Below are 9033 nucleotides of genomic sequence, written 5' to 3' on the forward strand. Positions count from 1 at the left end.
AAGCCCCGAGCTAACAAGTTACAAATCTGTTGTTCTGCCCCTGAACAGGCAGTTAACCCACTGTTCCTAGGCCATCATTGAAAATAAGAAATTCTTCTTAACTGACTTCAATCAGATACTGCCATTATGACTATAAATTTGTGTGAACTAGAGACTCCCACAGTTGCAACTGCAGATGACCTTGATTCTCCTCTCAGCCTTGAAGAAGTTATTCAGTCTATCAATTCAATGCAAGGCTCCAGGGCCTGATGGGTTTATAAGTTCTTTAAGAAATTCTATACCAAGTTGGCCCCTTCACTTGAACGTGGCTCATTGCCACCTACCCTAACACAGGCTTTAATAGCGCTTCTCCTTAAAAAGAGGATAGACCCCACTTCCTTAATGTAGGCCCCTTAATGTGGATGTAAAGGGGCTAGCAAGGTGTCTGGAAGTTGTCTTACCAGGACTCATATCACAGGAACAAACCGGCTTGTTTAACATTATTTTTTTCTAAACAATTCTCCAACTCCCCTGAGGTGGTAATCTCTCTAGATGCAGAGAAGGCATGTTCTTAAAAAAATGTGGATTTGGGGACAAATTTTGCTAATGGATCTGTCTCTTGTATACATCTCCCCAGGCCAGTGTCTCTAATAATGACATCCGTTCTGATTACTTTGTCCTGGAAAGTGGGAAACGCCAAGGCTGCCCACTGTCCCCTTTATTGTTCGCCCTCGCCATTGAGCCCCTTTCACTTCGATTTGCAGACATCCTCCTCTTTCCAAGGTGTAACACGGGAAGGAGTTGAACATTATATGCAGATGATTTGTTACACTATGTAAATAACCCTGTAACCTGTTTACCTTCTATCCTTTATATTCTGGATAACTTTGGCTCCTTCTCTGGTTACAAGCTGAATCTTTTTCTTTTCTCTCTCTCTCTTTTTCTGCAAACTTTGCTCCCCTTGCGCAATTGAAAACTGATTTTCAGAGATGGGGTAGCTTACCACTATCGCATATAGGAAGGATTAATGCTGAAAAAATGAAGTTTATCCAAATTCCTTTATCTGTTTCAATCTATCCCGTTGTTTTTACCAAGGTGTTTTTTTAAGTCAATCAGGCTGGTGCCAGCCTCTGACCGTTGTGGTATGTAAACAGCTACAAAGAATATAGATGAAAACTCTCTCGGTAGGTAATGTGGTCTGCACCTTATCATGAGAAACTCTACCTCAAGCGAGCAATGGCTTGAGACTTCCTTAGATATCGTGCTCCAGCTGTTGTTTACAAAAATGTCGAAACCAGGCCTTCTTGGGAAGGTATGTTAATTCTTAACCCATCGTTTTATACAGTTCATTCAAAAGGGGCGGTTCCGTCAGCTGAAACGCTCTCTGACCTCACTCAAGGGGGGAGGTGACTACTTACTTGTACAAAGTTATAGAAACAATTTCCTCTTGTAATTTTGAAAATCACATCCCTCTCTCAACAAAAACACTTTCATAATTTTTTTATATTTCATGAATAATGCATCGGATGGACACTTCACACCTATAGTGTATATACTTTTCAAGTTATAGTATTTCCTTTTTAAAAATGTTTATGACATCACAAAAGAACAACCAAACAAACATGTTCTTTTAGGTCACCTCTGCCCATTCCCCATGTTCTATGTTAGAAATATTTTTTCCGTATTCGCTTTAGAATGAGTTAATATACTGGCGGGAAAATGTCTGTGTAGACAAAGGCACATTACATCCGTGAATTTGGAGAGGGGGATGGCTAAATGTTCTGTCCTTGATTTACAACAGGGCGTGAGTTGTCAACCCCGCCACAAATTCCCTTCTCCCCCCCCCCCCCCCCTGTGTGTGAGAGGAGTTCTGGTTGAAATTATTTATTGCAAAGCTGATCTGAGCTATTCAGACTCAACCTCCCAAGACAGTCGTGACAGCGTCATGCCAGAAAAGACTCGGGGCTGTAATCACTGCAAAAGATTCTTCAACAAAGTACTGACTAAAGGGACTGAATACTATGTCAATTTTAGTTTCTATTTTTAATAAATGTATGAAATCTTCTAAAACCTGTTTTTTTGCTTTGTCGTTATAATAATGACAGGATTTCACATGGTTTGGGCCTGGGAGGGCATAGGACTACCTACATGAGAGCCAGGCCCAACCACTGGGGAGCCAGGTCAAACCGCTGGGGAGCCAGGTCCAACCGCTGGGGAGCCAGGTCAAACCGCTGGGGAGCCAGGTCCAACCGCTGGGGAGCCAGGTCAAACCGCTGGGGAGCCAGGTCCAACCGCTGGGGAGCCAGGCCCAGCTGCTGGGGAGCCAGGCCCAACCGCTGGGGAGCCAGGCCCAACCGCTAGGGAGCCAGGTCAAACCGCTGGGGAGCCAGGCCCAACCACTGGGGAGCCAGGCCCAGCTGCTGGGGAGCCAGGCCCAACCGCTAAGGAGCCAGGCCCAACCGCTAGGGAGCCAGGTCCAACCGCTAGGGAGCCAGACCCAACTTCTGGGGAGCCAGGTCCAACCGCTAGGGAGCCAGGCCCAACCAATCAGAAGGAGTTTTTCCCCACAAAAGGACTTTATTACTGACAGAAATACTCCTCAGCAGTCCCCCTCTCCCCTCTGACGATCCCCAGGCGAAGAAGCCGGATGTGGAGGTCCTGGACTGCGGTTGTGAGGCCGGTTACTGCCATATTCTCTATAACAATGTTGGAGGCGGCTCATGGTAGAGAAATTAACATTCCATTACTTGGCAACAGCTCTGGTGGACGTTCCTGCAGTCAGCATACCAACTGCACGTGCCTTCAAAACTTGAGACATATGTGGCATTGTTTTGTGACAAAACTGCACATTTTAGAGAGGCCTTTTATTGTCCCCAGCACAAGGTGCGCCTGTGTAATGATCTTGCTGTTTCATCAGCTTCTTGATATGCCACACCTGTCAGGTGTATGGATTATCTCGATAAAGGAGAAATGCTCACTAACAGGGATGTAAACAAATCTGTGCATAAAATTTGATAAAAATACGCTTTTTGTGCATATGGGAAACTTCTGGGATCTTTTATTTCAGCTCATGAAACACGGGACCAACACCTTACATGTTACGTTGATATTTTTTGTTCAGTATATATGGGTCGGCAGGTAGCCTAGCAGTAAAGAGCGTTGGGCCTGTAACCGAAAGGGGACTACATGAAAAATCAGTCGATGTGCGCTTAAGCAAGGCTCTTATCCTGGACAAGAACATCTGCTAAATGGAAAAAATGTAAATATTCAAAAACAATGTATCAAATTGGTTGCATATTGAATGCCAATTGATTACAGTATGTAATAAACTTAAGGTTAATCTATATTAAATGTATATTGATGACTTCTATCTATGTAGTAGTGACTCATAGTAAATTATGTCCCTGATTTAATCACATAGCACATCTAACTGGCAGAGACTGTTTCATCATTGTTTAATTAGGCACAGCTGCTACCAGAGAGACAGGGCCAAATTAGTGGCTAAATGAATGTGTTTGTATGTTATGCTGATGAATCGATCTTATTTCAAGTGGAGAAGCCATAGTGATTCCAATTAAGCCTTTTTTTGTTACGATGATGAATCCATCCTGTCTCATCGCTGCAACTCCCCAACGGGTTCGGGAGGCAAAGGTCGAGTCATGCGTTGCCCGAAACATGAACCGCCAAACCGCGCTTTTGAACACCCGCTCGCTTAACCCGGAACCCAGCCGCAACAATGTGTTGGAGGAAACACCTTTCAACTGACGACCGGGGGTCAGCCTGCAGCCACCTGGCCGGCCACAAGGAGTCGCTAGAGCGCGATGCGCCAATTAAAGCCCTCCCGGCCCAACTCTCCCCTAACCCGGACGACGCTGGGCCAATGGTGCGCCGCCCTATGGGGCTCCCGATCACGGCCGGTTGTTATACAGCCCGGGATCAAACCAGGGTCTGTAGTGACGCTTCTATCACTGTGATGGCTTTAATTAATGTAGTATTTGTGGTTATGTGATTTCATCTGATCACTATGGCTTTTCATTTCATCAGATCTATTTTTTCCCCCCAAGTGTTGTGTGGATAGTAGTGACGAGTGAGAACTGTCTGGCTGCCTATGTTCATTTGTGTTGCATCAGTATGTCCGTGTGTATCCTGTGTGCGTGTGCATGTCCGTCTGTCTGTGTGTGTGAGAGAGAGAGAAGTTAAAATCTTGTGTGGTGGGAGGGCAGGGTGTCCATCGAACTCCCCCATCCCTTCTCTTTCTATTTCACTATATCCTCATGTCTCCCTGCTTCACCTCTACCTCGTCACCTTAACCACTACTCTCTGGGAACCATTCAGTCCCTGTATACTTTCCCATCCCTCTCTTGAACGTGTATCAACCTACATACAACTCCTCTGTCCCTCACAAACCACCACCACAACACCCTGGTGCCTGGACCAACCATTCAATACCCCTGTCAACAAATCCTTCCCACCCCATCTAACTCTCCTCAAACATCCTCCAACCTTCCCCTTCCCACCCCCATCTACTTTCTTCACAAGTCTTCCTTATTCCCCTCGCCACGCCTCACCCCTCCTTCCTACCCTAACCCTGTCCCACGCACTCCCTGCTCCAACCTAACCCTGTCCCACGCACTCCCTGCTCCACCCTAACCCTGTCCCACCCAGTCTGCTCCACCGTAACCCTGTCCCACCCTCTGCCTGCTCCACCCTAACCCTGTCCCACCCACTGCCTGCTCCACCCACCCCTTAACACGTTCTGCTTTAACACGTTCTGCTTTAACATGTTCTGCTTTAACACGTTCTGCTTTAACATGTTCTGCTTTAACACGTTCTGCTTTAACATGGTTAAACATGTTCTGCTTTAACACGTTCTGCTTTAACACGTTCTGCTTGAACACGTTCTGCTTTAACACGTTCTGCGTTAACATGTTCTGCTTTAACATGTTCTGCCTTAACATGTTGTGCCTTAACATGTTCTGCTTTAACATGTTCTGCTTTAACATGGTTAAATATGTTCTGCTTTAACACGTTCTGCTTTAACATGGTTAAACATGTTCTGGTTTAACACGTTCTGCTTTAACACGTTCTGCTTTAACCCTCAGTTGAACCCCAGGACAGAGTTTGGGACACACTGTTCTAGAGTAAAGGCTGTCGTCTTTGCTGGTCATCTGTTAGAAAATGTATTATGTTAGGAACATCTATTTCATGGAGGAGAGAAGTGGAGGAGAGAAGATTATCAAGTGAATGTTCTGCTTTGACATGTTCTGCTTTAACACGTTCTGCTTCAACATGTTCTGCTTTATCATGTTCTGCTTTAACATGTTCTGCTTTAACATGTTCTGCTTTAACACGTTCTGCTTTAACATGTTCTGCTTTAACATGTTCTGCTTTAACATGTTCTGCTTTAACATGTTCTGCTTTAACATGTTCTGCCTTAACATGTTCTGCTTTAACATGTTCTGCTTTAACATGTTCTGCTTTAACATGTTCTGCTTTAACATGTTCTGCCTTAACATGTTCTGCCTTAACATGTTCTGCTTTAACATGTTCTGCTTTAACATGTTCTGCTTTAACATGGTTAACCATGTTCTGCTTTAACATGTTCTGCTTTAACATGTTCTGCCTTAACATGTTCTGCTTTAACACGTTCTGCTTTAACACGTTCTGCCTTAACACGTTCTGCTTTAACACGTTCTGCTTTAACATGTTCTACTTTAACACGTTCTGCTTTAACACGTTCTGCTTTAACACGTTCTGCTTTAACATGGTTAAACATGTTCTGCTTTAACACGTTCTGCTTTAACACGTTCTGCTTGAACACGTTCTGCTTTAACACGTTCTGCGTTAACATGTTCTGCTTTAACATGTTCTGCTTTAACATGTTCTGCTTTAACATGGTTAAATATGTTCTGCTTTAACACGTTCTGCTTTAACATGGTTAAACATGTTCTGCTTTAACACGTTCTGCTTTAACATGTTCTGCTTTAACCCTCAGTTGAACCAACACGGTAAAGACGACAAGTTCTATTATCCTGCAGACATTGTATTAGAATTGTGATCGATATTTTACCTTTGATTTTTAACACTGATAGCTGAGGTCAAATCAACTATTATCAGATCGAACAATACGAAAATGTCTTCATCTGCTGGCGGTCATTCGCACCTATAAGGAATAAATTTGGACAACTGTGAATTAGCACCCCCCGGTGGATAGAAAGGATATTTCTAAACATTGTCGGGCCTTTTCCAATGACCTTTGTTTAATGATGTTAATATTATTTAGTTGTATTTATCTAAAAACTAGATAACGGTCACTGACTTAGTTATTGTTTTGTGTGTTTTATTCCCAGTGTCATTTGAATGGCAAATGCTGCATTTTATTGCCTGTAAAAATAGTTGACCAGTTACCAAGCGGTAGATCCTAGTGCGATGGAAATGTTACATTGAAGGACATTTAAAGATAGACACTAAACAAGCTCTGTCCTGCGCTCAATGTGGATTCATAAATGTTTGACTAGATATAGACTTGCTTCTTCTTCTTGCCTCAACATCTATAATCTTGTCATTGTCTCAGTCTGAGGTGTCGGCCCGAAAAGATCAACATGAACAAACTATCTTCCAAGGCACTGAGTCAATATACAAACACCCGGGTTCAAAGTTCAAAGGTTGCATCTCAAATAGTACCTTATTCCCTATGCTACCTGGACATACTGATGCGTTTATCACCTCAGGACTGTTGCCTTTAAATAGCTAGTGAGATCATGCCAGCAGCTACACGATAAAGTACAGGTGTGGCCAAAAGTTTTGACAATGACACAAATATTAATTTCCACAAAGTTTGCTGCTTCAGTGTCTTTCGATATTTTTGTCAGATGTTACTATGGAATACTGAAGTATAATGACAAGCATTTCCTTCAGTGTCAAAGGCTTTTATTGAAAATTACATTAAATAATTTTTCAAGACCTCTACAATCCGCCCTGGCATGCTGTCAATTAACTTCTGGGTCTGACTGACTGATGGTAGCCCATTCTTGCATAATCAATACTTGGAGTTTATCAGAATTTGTGGGTTTTTGTTTGTCTACCCGCCTCTTGAGGATTGACCACAATTTCTCAATGGGATTAAGGTCTGGGCAGTTTCCTGGCCATGGACCCAGAATATCGATGTTTTGTTCCCCGAGCCACTTATCACTTTTGCCTTATGGCAAGGTGCTCCATCATGCTGGAAAAGGCATTGTTCGTCACCAAACTGTTCCTGGATGGTTGTGAGAAGTTTCTCTCGGAAGATGTGTTGGTACATTTCTTTATTCATGGCTGTGTTCTTAGGCAAAATTGTGAGTGAGCCCACTCCCTTGGCTGAGAAGCAACCCCACACATGAATGGTCTCAGGATGCTTTACTGTTGGCATGACACAGGACTGATGGCAGCGCTCACCTTGTCTTCTCTGGACAAGCTTTTTTCCGGATGCCCCAAACAAGCAGAAGGGGGATTCATCAGAGAAAATGACTTCACCCCAGTCCTCAGCAGTTCAATCCCTGTACTGTTTGCAGAATATCAGTCTGTCCATGATGTTTTTCCTGGAGAGAAGTGGCTTCTTTGCTGCCCTTCTTGACACCAGGCCATCCTCCAAAAGTCTCTGCCTCACTGTGCATGCAGATGCACTCATACCTGCCTGCTGCCATTCCTGAGCAAGCTCTGTACTGGTGGTGCCCCGATCCCGCAGCTGAAACAACTTTAGGAGACGGCCCTGGCGCTTGCTGGACTTTCTTGGGTGCCCTGAAGCCTTCTTCACAACAATTGAACTGCTCTCCTTGAAGTTCTTGATGATCCAATAAATGGTTGATTTAGGTGCAATCTTACTGGCAGCAATATCCTTGCCTGTGAAGCACTTTTAGTGCAAAGCAATGATGACGGCATGTGTTTCCTTGCAGGTAACCATGGTTGATAGAGGAAGAACAAGGATTCCAAGCACCACCCTCCTTTTGAAGCTTCCAGTCTGTTATTCAAACTCAATCAGCATGACAGAGTGATCTCCAGCCTTGTCCTCGTCAACACTCAAACTTGTGTTAAAGAGAGAATCACTGACATGTCGTCAGCTGGTCCTTTTCCTAGGAGGCATTCTTTCCTCTGGTCTAAAAAATATATATATCCTAATTCCCCAGGGCAGTGATTGGGGACACTACCCTGTGTAGGGTGCTGTCTTTCAGATGGAATGTTAAACAGGTGTCCTGACTCCCTGGGGTCATTAAAGATCCCATGGCACTTATCGTAAGAGTAGGGGTGTTAACCCTGGTGTCCTGGCTAAATTCCCAATCTGGCCCTCAAACCATCACAGTCACCTAATAATCCCCAGTTTACAATTGGCTCATTCATCCCCCTCCTCTCCCCTGTAACTATTCCCCAGGTTGTTGCTGTAAATGAGAATGTGTTCTCAGTCAACTTACCTGGTGAAATAAATATACAAATTTCCATCATACAAACTGAGGCAGCAGACTTTGTGAAAATTAATATTTGTGTAATTCTCAAAACCTTTGGCCACGACTGTACAGTAGCTCTTAGCAGAAACCTACCCAGACCAATTGTGTGTTATAGCAACCAACCGCTGTCATTTTCTCCCATTTCTAAATGTACAAATCAGTTTGCAAATTATGACAGGTATTCTGTTCAGAGGTGCTAGCATTTATTTTGGCAGAAGCTTGACAATCCTACAGGGCTGTCCATGCCTCATCATAGTTAACCTAGAAGTAATGGAGAAAAAAAGCTAAATAATTTAATATTAAATGTACTAAGCTTGAGGTATTGAACTAACTAGCTTCGTACACCCCGGCTTGATTTGGAGACGTCCTTGAGTTAACAAATATTTTTAGGAAGTCACAGTTGATCAGCCAATGGTCTCCTAGTTTAAAATCTTCCTCGCTGAGTCAGTTGATCTCTTCTATTCTGGTTTGTAAAAATGTTCAAAAATAATAATAAATCAGAGCAGTGTTTATGAAACAGGAAGCAAGACCGGTCAGGAAGTCAGCAGGATAAGAGTGCACTCGAAAGGAAGTGGGG

Source organism: Oncorhynchus masou, chromosome 12 (genome assembly GCF_036934945.1).
Source record: "Oncorhynchus masou masou isolate Uvic2021 chromosome 12, UVic_Omas_1.1, whole genome shotgun sequence".
Lineage (NCBI taxonomy): Eukaryota > Metazoa > Chordata > Actinopteri > Salmoniformes > Salmonidae > Oncorhynchus > Oncorhynchus masou.